General features: G+C 37.4%; 1 non-coding gene across 1 annotated transcript; it reads left to right on the top strand.

The window, feature by feature from the left end:
• Positions 1-11,233: 11,233 nt before the first annotated feature.
• Positions 11,234-11,395, top strand: LOC126510771 (U1 spliceosomal RNA). Its single transcript, XR_007594491.1, has one exon. It is a non-coding gene; the product is annotated as a U1 spliceosomal RNA (small nuclear RNA).
• The last annotated feature ends 449 nt before the right edge of the window (positions 11,396-11,844 follow it).

Raw genomic sequence — 11,844 nt, 5'->3', positions numbered from 1 at the left:
CAATAGGATGATCTACTGCTGCTCATCGGGAAATCCATCATTGTTCTTGGGAAGCTCTTCATCACTGCCCACTGCTTCCCAGCAGAGTTTCAGGATTTTAGGTGGAAGAACAAATCAGTGTGATTTGTTCCACTATGCCATATGTCAGTCCATCCTTAGTCTTCATTGACATGACTGCCTTTGATTTTTTTTTTTTCCTGGAGTGATCTGATGCTATTTTCTCTACTTTAACTGTGGGTTAAACATGAAGAGTTTGAGTGATCTTCTCTCCTGGCTCATACTGCTTGCCTCTGGCTTTAGGGTTCACCTAATGCTGACTCATTCATTGATGGGCCATCAGATACCTGAAATATCTGCCTCACTACTGCCATGCCCATAGTGATGAAAAATATCTAAGATTTTTAGAGCACTCTCTTTGATGCATTTCCTTTAGCCTTAGCGGTAGATTGCCTTAGGCTGAGCAACCAGACAACCCCAACTTATTGCTGACTTTAAAGACCTTCAATCTCGAAGGATAAAAAAGGTGTAGATAATATTAGTAGTGCCTTTGGTGCCTCTATAGGCACATCCGTCCAGATTTAAATACACGTTTTTATGTTTAGCCATTTATTCCTAACTGTGAAATATTGCAATAGCTTAAACATTAGCATACTAATCCAGGCCTGAGGTCTGTGGAGATTTACACTGAACATTTTTGATGCCATTATTCATACTATGTGCGAAGCTGAGTAAGACTTTCCTCTGAATCACAGCAATGTCGGATCACACCCACTGGCTGCTCTGCTAAAACTCTAACTATCATAACTTCAGCAATAGTTCAGTGTTCTTATTTTTCAGTGAGATCAATGTAGCAGTTGCAAATGTACATAGCTACAGAGTCAATGAGAACCAGTTAAAGGCCTGACTGTCACTTACTAGCTCTGTATCCTTGACAAAGGACTACCTACCTTTGCCTCAGTCCCAAGCTTTTAAAGATGTAAGAGTATAAAGAACAAATGAAAAGAATGGAAGTTAAATGAAGAAACACACATGCAGCCTGAGGTGTATGTGCTCCGTGGAAGAGACTGTGCTGATTATGACTGGGTGACTGGGGGTGGTGTCAGCACCATATGAGTAATCTTTCATTACTCCAAAGAGATAGATAGAAGAAATGTGGACACAACTATTAGAAGAAGCATTCAAGCTCACCTCACCTACCTATGGCATACCACAGAGTAGGAGAATGAGACTCAAATAGGGAAGGTGTTTCATCCAATCGTATTCCATTACTCATCCCATGAAATAGCTAGAGCAAGATCTATTTCTTTTGCTTCTCTAATCTAAATATTATTCTGTTGTGGAATAATCTTTTTGTACACTGTGAAGATTTGTCTATTGGATTGTCTTGATATTAAACTCAATGGCCAATAACTAGGCTGGATTTTCGGGGCAGAGAGGATGCTGGGAAGAAAAGTAGAGTTGCCAGTCAGACAGAGAGGAAACAGTATGGGCAGTGTAGAGTAAAGGTAATAAAGCCACAGAACAAAAAGTAGATAGATAAAAGTGGGTTAATTTAAGTTGTAAAAGCTAGTTAGTAATAAGCCTAAGATATAGACCAAGCTTTCATAATTAATCACATGGAGTTTCTGTGTAGCTATTTGGGAGCTGGAAAGTGAGACAGAAAAAATATACCTACAATACTCTTTTTCAAATAGGTTGACCTGACTTTTAAAACATAATATCAAGTATCCAGAGACAGATCACTTCATAAACTAAGCCTCTCAACTAGAGGGGAAAGCTTTAAGAAATTGCAGGAGATGGAAGGCCATGAAAATGGCCATTTCTCTAGTTCTTCATGTAGTACTTCCCACACATGAAGACTGAAACAGTGAGAACAGTATACTTTCTCTTTACATAGCATAGTCTGGATTAAGTTTATTCTAATCTGGATTTTCAAATTTCCAACCATAAGACTTCTCTCACACCCTCTCCTGCCTTTCATCACCAACACCCTTGTCTGAGACCTTAATTTACTTTCCATATTCCACATGCCTACACAGTGTATCCCATTTTTGGAAGATACTAGATATAGCTGGAGGAAAAGTTTAGGGAGTCCTTTCAGCTGCTCAGTGAAGTCTCCTAAACTCTCGACATGGTATTTATGGTAAAGTCATTAAATCTAAATCATTACTAAACCAAGAGCAGTGCCATGTGCCATGCTAGTAAATTCAGCCCTTTGGAGATGGAAGCATGAGAATCAGAAATTTAAGGACAGCCTTTAGCACATAGTTTATTTGAGAACCGACTTAGTTACCTGACACCCTGTCTCAAAAAAGAAACAAATGTCCTACAAATTTAATGTTATGGCTAGCTTCCTTCTTCACTAATATTCCAATATAGAGAAAATACTCTTTTAAGGCGTAGTCCCATTACCAAACACTCGAGTCAAGAAACATTTCTTTAATATTTAATCCAAATAATTATATACACAGAGACTGCCAGATCCAAGGGAGCAGAAATGGAATCTACTCAACAGTCAACCAAAGATTTGTGTGACCAACTTTAACTAGCCTAGACTGGCTCATTTAAATAAGTAATCTCATTTAAATTAATAATTTACATTTAGTTAATTTATACATATTTCTGTGAGATCGTGTGCTCCCTAAATCCACTCTCCACTAAAAAACTTCAGCCTATTCTACAAACTCCAGAGCAAACTTCATCTGCCTCTGCCCCACATACCTAAGTAGTCTGTGCTTATACAGCTCCTGTGCATCTATATGTATTAAAAAGTCATATACACATGATCTCTTAATTTGGCTGATTCCTGGTATGTCAGCTATGACCTACATTTGTTTGGCTCTTCTTCTGTTTCTAAAGTCTAGCATAAAGCCCAGTAAACCAGTGATGGGAGAAGACTCAGAGATTAAAAGCACCAACTGTTCTTTCAAAGAATCAGGATAGGTTTCCAAAACACACATAGTGGTTTACAACTGCCTATAATTCCAATTCCAGAGAACATGATGTCCTCTTGTGTCCTCCATGTAAAACAGGCATACAAATAGTATATTTAAATATGTGCACAAACATCATATGCATAAAACAAAATAAATAACTGTTAAAGAAAGATTCATTTTGCTCAACCCCTGTTAAACCAACACATTTGATGCAGTCTGAGTGATTGCCAACATTTTAATATCTTCTCTATGTATTTTTGTCAATTTTAGATATGTATGCAATCTTGATCTTATTCATGTATGACTCCCCCCAGTACTCCCTCAACACACCCCTTTTCCATCTTCATGTTTACCGTCTCTCTTTCCCACATTTTATAATGTTAATGAACTTAAAGAGAAGTGGGTTTCCATAGAGTATTTCATTGAACCTCTTCCTTATTGTCCTCCCTCAATTCCTACTTAAATCTTCAGCCCCAGTGTCCCACTCTACTTTCACAGTCTATGTGTTCCTGCTTCCCACACCCTTTAAAACCTCCTCTCCCCCTATTTCATGAGCCCACCCTAGATTCCTGATTTCTTTAGACATTCCAGATTACAAACACAAATCGAAAACTTCTAAATTAGAAGCCAGATTTTACTTCAAAAACCTGGAACACTTTGGCCAAAATATGCAGCTTCCAAATATTTTTACCCGCATTAGTTTATAAAAATTCAATTTTTGTGAAAATAGGTCACTTTTAAATATTGAGTATAAAGTTGTTTTATTCAATATATCTTTTCTTAACTATAAAATATACTTTATTTTCTTTGGAAAGTTGAACTGGCTTAGACATACCAAGAATTAATTTTTTAAAGTTAGACAGCATCTGACAGTCAATAAAAATGATAAGGAAGCTGTCTTGATGCTGGCAAGGGAACAGTATTATATATGGTTGTTCAAGTATGCAGAACTAATCTATATCTGGCTATAGCTGTATTTGATTACAATTCAAAATTCAAAGTACAAATAAGTTCCATGGAATTTTCCATTCTTTGTAGGTGTAACAAAAACATCTTACCAAATTCTGCTCTTCAGCTGAACTTCTCAAATGTCTTCCTATTTATGCCTTCAGTTCATTCACCAACAGAATCGAAACAGAATTGTATCAATTTACCCCTCCTTTTCCTTCCTTCAAATCTTCCAAGCTGCCCTCTTCCTGCCCCCTCCCATATGCTTCCATCTCATAGCCTCTCTTTTTCTTTAACTATGGTTGTTTAATTATGGATGTATATCCATAAGCATATGTATAACTAAAAGTTACATTGATAATCTATTTTGTTCAAAGAGTCACCTGAACTACCATGACCAACCATTTGAAAGAAGGTTTCTGATACTTGATACTGAGAGTTTGGGTAGTGTATGGTCCTTGAGGAAAACATTACCAGCCCAAGTGGCTTAATTTCTATGCGAGTTTCTGTTAGTGTGTGTGTGTGCATATGTGTGTGTGCACGTGTGCGCATACATGTTTGTGTGTATGTTTATTGTATATAAGTTTAAGTAAAGATTAAAAAATTATTCCTTGAGGCTTTATTAAATAACCTTAGTGTCACTTATCCCTCCTTCACCTGTATTAATCTCTCTCTCTCCTTCCTATTATTCCATTTCCCATTTCATATGTACTATTTTAGTCTCCACGTTGCTGAATGGGAGACCCTGAGGACATGAATTTGGTAATGAGGTTAAAATTGAAGTTGCATATTGATAAAGTTGTAGTTTTAAGTAGATTTATTATCACAGGTATCTATGATGATCAACTCAATTTAGCTCCTCAGTGGCGAACGCTTAGGGATGATGGACAGGAGGGTGTTTTGTACAAGGGAAAAAGTTTCACTTTTCTCTTTACTTCCAGGTGTTGCTGAGTAGAAAGATACAGGCTGCAGAATCACCTAACATTTCCTGATTTTTGTGTACCCATATCTGCAACATTCTCCAGTAGAGTGCTCTTGGAGACTGGCACTGCTTTGCTGCACAGAGGGAATAGGATGGCACCAAGCTCCTTTACATCTGTGCTAGCGTGTAGCTATAACTTATTTTGTCTTGAGTGGAATACATTTCAAGGTATAAGTAGCCTAAGACGTTCCCACAGGGTCAGCTTCCTTCTTATCCCTTCCTGTTCTTTCCATTCATCACTTAACAAACCACTTGCTCACCTATCCCCACTTCAGACTCATCTCCCAAGCAAAGGTTGGGATCTTCACTTCTACCTAAATAACAACCTTTCAAACTAGAAGATAAAGTTGGTGTTCTAGTTTTACGGGGATTTGTGTATAAATGCATTTATTTCAAAATTGATTTAGTATGTATTTCAGGTAATTATAATCCTTCTTTTGAGAGTATGGGCACCATTAATAATTTCAGAAGTAGGGCCTGATCTAAGTAAACAATTCAGGTCTAATGCAAGTGATATATGATTTAATTGACAACAGAAATGACAAGAGATACAACAAGCAAATATGATACGAAACTCTACTTCATGATCCTGGAATCCTAAAGAATAATATTTCCACAAAGTGGAAAGACATTCTATATAAGAATTTAAAACAGTGATCTTAGAGTAGAAGTGGGTGGGGTTATAACAGGTCAGGGAAAATGTCAATGTAATTGACACACACAAGTGTTATGACTTAAGATTCATATTCTCTCTCCCTCTATTCCTCTCCTTCTCTTTTCTTCCCTCCAAATCTCTCCACAACCATCTCTCATTCTTTTTCTTTCCTTTATCCTTAAACCTCTTAACTTAGAAAAAGGAGCCCAGTAATTTGTGCTAGGTATTATTGAACTTTAAACATGAGATATTCAGATAAGCTTGTCTTGATAAATGTCTTAATAGTGCTGCTAGCTAAAAGAGAGTTTAGGCCTGACATATCTCCAAAGTGAATCATCGATAGAGAAAATTTCAATGTTTTTTTTGGTCAGAGGAACAGTTAAGTGGTATCTACCAAACCGTAAAATGTTAATCATACTGTCATTTATTCACTTGAACACTTTTCAGTGCATTATAAAACTTGGAAAATTAAGAATTCTGGGAACATCCTAATTAAGTTTTAATTCTATTCATTCTCAGCTTAGGTAACAACTACTGCTTGGAATATTCTACTAACTAAATCAATTCTTCTAAAATTTTACTTTATTCACAAATTATTCTTACCTAAAAGGTCTCTATAAGAGTTCAAAATTCACAGAATAAATTCTAGACATACCTTGGCATTCCACTATCATCTCCTATTTCCTTTGACATTAAGACCCTCTGATCATCTTTCTAACATAATTTGAGGATTTTTTTCTCTGTAGTTAAAAAGATTCTGTGGTTTTTGTTGTTGTTGTTGTTGTTTGTTTATTTCACAAAAAGGGCCTCATGAAGACAAAGAAAAGACAAAGAAAAGTCACATTCTCTAGTCCATTATGGACTAACTTATGGATTAACAGAACTCTGAGCTGGTAGTCACAAATATTTATTAGTTGTACTTTCTTGATTAAATTGCATTATATGAAATTAAATTTTATTCTTTTGCTGTTATTATTTTTTTTTTGTCATTTTTAACACAGGCACTCGCTATGGAATCCTGGAAGGCATTGAACTTGCTATGTAGAGGTCTCATAAAGAAGCATCTGTTTCTGCCTACTGAGTACTGGAATTAAAGTCATACACGACCACTCTAGTTATATTTCACTCTTTATTAGCTTTATTCTCTCAACATCCATATGTGTATAGAAATATGACAGTTTTATCTGGGCAGCAGTGGCACATGCCTTTAATCCCAGCACTCAGAGGGCAGAGGCAGGCAGATATTTCTGAGTTCAAGGACAGCCTGTTCTTTAGATAGAGTTAGGTATAAGACAGCCCCAAAGCAACAGAAAAACCCTGCCTCAACAACAACAACAAAAAAAAAAAAAAAACACAGAAAAGAAAGAAAGAAAGAAAGATGACAGTTTTATAATCTAAGCCTGTCTATTGTACATAGAAATCAGAATCTTGGTTTATTGATTTGGAAATGGTACAGCAAAATATATTAAATGGACATTGAATAACCTTCACAGTATTTGTTACATGAGTAAATTCATAAACAATTCAATCACAGTTATCTGTCTTCGTGAATGACTAAGGATCAGATAGTACAACACTCCTTTCCTAAGTAGTAAGTAGTTGTGTTTACTTAAGTTCTATTTTGAATGAGATAACAAAGCTTCACAGTGAAAATATGAAGAAGAGGAATTGTTCTAGTCTCCTAAATCCATTAGCTAATAAAGGAGAGCTCTGTAAATGTTCTTACGGTCTATCAGACTGTCAAGTGTCATCATAAGGATCAGAAACATTGCAGCTAATAAGTTTTGCTGAGTTCAAAGATTTTTTTCTCTTTGAAGTACTTTGTTCTCAATAATAGATCCTTACAGACCATTTATCTCCTGTCTCCATTTTAAATGTTGGCACAAGAGGACTGTCCCATGATGATCTCCTCTCCCCTACTGTGTTCTAAGTCAGTCCCTCTCATTAGTGTGAAGGCACGTGGTGATCAGCTCTGGGGGGCATTTGTGTGACTCTAAAAAACTCCTCATGACATGCCTTCAGTCAAGATTCTCCTCAGCCATTTTGGGTCTCTCTCCTGTGTTACTTTCTCTTTTTTTTTTCTGTAGCATTTATTCGCACTTGACCCTATGTTTTAGAAAGTGCCTACAAGTCAGTATTCCAGACATCCCAGGGACTTGAAGAGCTGATCTAATGCCCGTGTTGCAAGATGAAAAACAAGAATTTTGTTGAACCTATAAAAAGGATGACATTTCCCTGGCCCTGAGCTGTTCTCTTCAAAATTGAAGCTTTTGCAGCTCCGGGCTCTTTGATTTGTGAGCTGAAGAGCATCATATCTTGGCCATTACTGAATCATAAAAGTTCTCTGCCTCTTCCCAGCTCATTTTATTTAAAGGGAAAAAGAGGATGCTTCATCTTATAAAATGCATTTTCTTTTTATTCTCCTTCATTTTGTGCATCGCAGGAATCGATTCTGCAAGGGTTTGGTGGAAACACATGCAGATGGTCATTTGAAAAGACCTCTCAGCTGATGCGAGGAGGTCATTCTGGTGCCGAGATTGGAATAGGTGTCATGAGAATAGAGTGTTCTGCAGCACTCTTTCAGCCAAATCACCTTGTGAAAGGCCAGAACCTTGTACAAATTATTTATTCTCATCATCCATAAAAGAGTAATACAGAGGCACATAGCACATCCAGGTCAGGGGCTGGCTTAACCACCAAGTACTGACTGATGACGGGTGGAAGGAGTTGAGGATGAAGAAGGTAATGCCATTAAAATTCCCTGTGCATTCAAACACTTTGAACAAGAGAGGGACCCGTGCAGCATTTTCAGCAGCATTCCGAGTTGTGATTTCTTCGCTAGACCAGATTATCTTTTAATGAAACCCTACCCACTGCTTAATTATTCCTCTACTCAACAAACATGTTTAGTGATTTTCAATGTCAGTTACTCTTCTAGGCACTGAAAAATCAATAACACAGTCACCCTGTTCCTTGAGGAGCCCTCGATCTATTTATAAACCCAGTATATCAAAATAACACATCCTACCTAAAGACCCATTCTAGGCATGTACCCACGTTCACTACATAATTTCAGATGAGAAGACTATCAGGGCCTCACACCCAGAAAAAGGATAAAGAAAACAGATGTGTCAAAGAGTTAATTTTTTATTTTCTTTTTTATTATTATTTCGTTATACATTTTTTCTCTGCTCCCCTCTTTCCCTCCCTCCCCTCTCAGCTTATAACCTCTCCTGTGACCCCCATGCTCCCAATTTACTCAGGAGATCTTGTCTTTTTCTCTTTCCTGTTTAGATCTATCCATGTCTCTCCTAGGGTCCTCTTTGTTGTTTAGGTTTTTCAAAGAGTTAATTTTTAAAAACAGCATTTCCTGGGTTTTATGAAGTTTGTTATATTTGAAGGTTTATTAAATCTCTAAAGTATGGCAAATTATTTACTCATTCTAAGTAAATATTTACTTCTATGCATAATTTTATAATCTTGTATGAGAGACATGCCCCTAAATGCGGAGCTCAAGGCCCTGAGCTCAGGTATTCTGATGCAGGCAGCACCTGTATGATACACACAATCTCATAACACAGAGCCAGGCTTAGAGGGTGCACAGCACATGGAACTTTATATTATACTGCAATTTTTCCTAGTTCTTTCTTCATTGTTCCCTCTGCCAAGAACAAATATTTTCCACAGAATCACATCTATTATAAACATCATCTTTGGGGGGGGGTGCAATTGGACATTTGTGTGCATGCAGGTGAATGTGGAGACTAGAAACTAATGTTAAGTGTTTTCCTCAACTAACATCTTAATTGTATTTTTTGAGTCAGAGTCTCTACTGATCTATAAGTTCACTGGAAGGCCAGCAAGCCCCAGGAATTCATTTGTTTCTGGTTCTCCAGCTATGGAGTTATAGGCAAGTTCTGTCAAACCCAGCTTCCTCCATGATTTCTGCAGATCCTAATTTAGGACCAAGGATAGTGCTACGAGTAATATACTGACAGATTCATCACCCCAGCCCTCAATTTCATTTCTAAGAACTGCTGTCATACATAACAAAATCTAATCTTTTTGGGAGTGCTATATAAAGCTATCGCTTTATTTAATTTTTGTCTAAGATGTACCAGGACATGTGTGAAGAATGAATACTTTTAGAAACTAACTGTTTGGTCTGGTGAAGTGCCTCACACGGCTGTTCTCCAGAGGACCTGGGTTCAACAGCCAGTACCCACATTGCAGGCTAGAAAAACCTCATGGATTTCCAACTCCTAAGAACCCAGTAACCTCTTACGGTCACCATGAGCACAAGGCAAGCATGTGGTAACAGAATAAACACAAGAAAACACCCATATACATAAAATAAAATAGTAACAAAATCTTTAAAGTAACTAAGTTGTAAAATCTGAAGGCATTGATAAGTTGAAGGCATATTAAGTGGATTGAAATAATATTACATATAAACATTGATCATTTATTATTACATTTTGAAATACTTTTAGAACACAGGAAATAAATTATATTGAAATAACCACTTCTTCAGTTTGGTGGGAAAATTCCACAGGAGGATTTAAATATACTCTGTGGAATGACGTGCTTTAAAATATCATCTCCCTTCTCTCTTCTCTCTTTCTCTGTCTCTCTCTCCCCATTTCTTATAAGTTAACTAGAGAATTTCTCAGGGTCTCTGGGTACTTACTTAGAAGAGGGAAAAAACATATTTTTAATTTGCTTCAAAAATCCTAAATATGGTGACCAGACCCAGTGCAGCCAAGTCAGAAGGAAGATAGCCATCTGTTAGCTGTAGGCAGCCCTGGAGAGCTTTGAATCAGAGCCAGCCCAGAGATTGAGGACAAGCTTCAAGGACGGACTTTTGACTTCAAGTTAATCATTTGGATCTGGGTGATAAGGAAAAATGAAGGACTAGCGACCAAAATACAGACCAGCCTTGGAAGCATTTATTCCTCCAAACTATGCTTCAGAATTGCCCACCTGTGAAGAGGTTCGTAATCGGGTTAATGTTAACACAGCTTTTACGCTTAATAATCATGTGTGAATGCTGGGATTTGATGAATTTGCCAAGAACCTAAAAAGCTGAAGTGGTAGAATATAAAAATGTAATAGTGCAAAACCCTGGCTGCAGAGCCTTGCTGTCTGCATTCACACCCTTAATGCCTAGGCCAGTGACCTTTGACGAGCTCTTGAACCTCCATAAGACTTAGTTAGGTAACTAACTATCTTGGCCATTCAGTTGGTGTTGTTGGGTTTGTTGACTTTCTTACCTTTATTTTTGTTCTGGTACCACAGACCCACTTTATGGAATGCTTCCAAGTCAGTGCCTAAAAGAAAAATTGAAACATCTTCAACATTGCGCCCTGGATAAACGTAAAGAATGCGATTGGTGTTTGTTTAGTTTTTGGCTTAATGATGATGGTGTGGGAATACAGAGGGAGAGAGTCTTGACTGTAGAGTGGGGACTGCAGACACACCCACATCCTGCTATGTTCTGCAGCCTCTTTTCAGAGACGTTAACACAGGTGAAGAGAGGATTCTTGATTACACCACAGAAAAGAATTTCTGAACAAATCGATTTGAAGCAGAGCTGAAGTTGATTAGAAAAAAAATTAACAGATGTAAGCATAGGAGTTAGTGGAGAGAGAAACACTCAGGAAAAGAAATAAGACTTAAAGTGGTCCATGTGGGCTTGTCAGAAGAAATCCAATACTTAACCTGGCAGGAGAGATACCATGATCATGGTTTTCCCAGGAGGGAGGCTTATCCATTGCACTCCAGATGTGTTGACCCCTGCAATTTCCCCAAATGTGGAAACTCAACTGCATAATTTGTGGTAGTGGGGGAGGGGTGTGCTCACACTCTTCCCTGGTTAAAAAATTGGGTGGGGAGGGGAGAAAACAGCCATGATTATATATCTTAGTGGTGGTCATATACAACATTTTAATGGTTCTCAAGTTACACCTTGAAGGGTTACTTAAAAAAAAAACTTGCATTCATTTTTATTCTCTCTCTCCCTCCCTCTCTCTTCCTCTCTCTCTAATAAATAAGATTACACCGTGGCTCAGAGGTACCTTGGAAAAGATAGTAATCTGATAAGAAAAGAAACAGGAGTCATAAGTGTTACACAGGGGTCAAGGCTTCCCTTTTATAGTGGAGTTTCTTATGAGATTTCTATAAAATTGTTGGGTTACACCTTATAGGAATTTACTCTACATGATTCACTGCTACTTTAACATTATTTGAAACCTCTCTATATAAAAGGAATATTCTTTCTTTGCCAGCCACCTTTATAGCAAGTCTTGTTAATTATGGGAGAA

The sequence above is a fragment of the Alexandromys fortis genome, unplaced genomic scaffold (assembly GCF_014885135.2).
Source record: "Alexandromys fortis isolate MF-2015 unplaced genomic scaffold, M_Fortis_MF-2015_v1.1 scaffold_64, whole genome shotgun sequence".
NCBI classification, from domain to species: domain Eukaryota; kingdom Metazoa; phylum Chordata; class Mammalia; order Rodentia; family Cricetidae; genus Alexandromys; species Alexandromys fortis.
The sequence above is the reverse complement of the archived record's forward strand: the minus strand, read 5'-3'. Positions and strand labels throughout refer to the sequence as shown.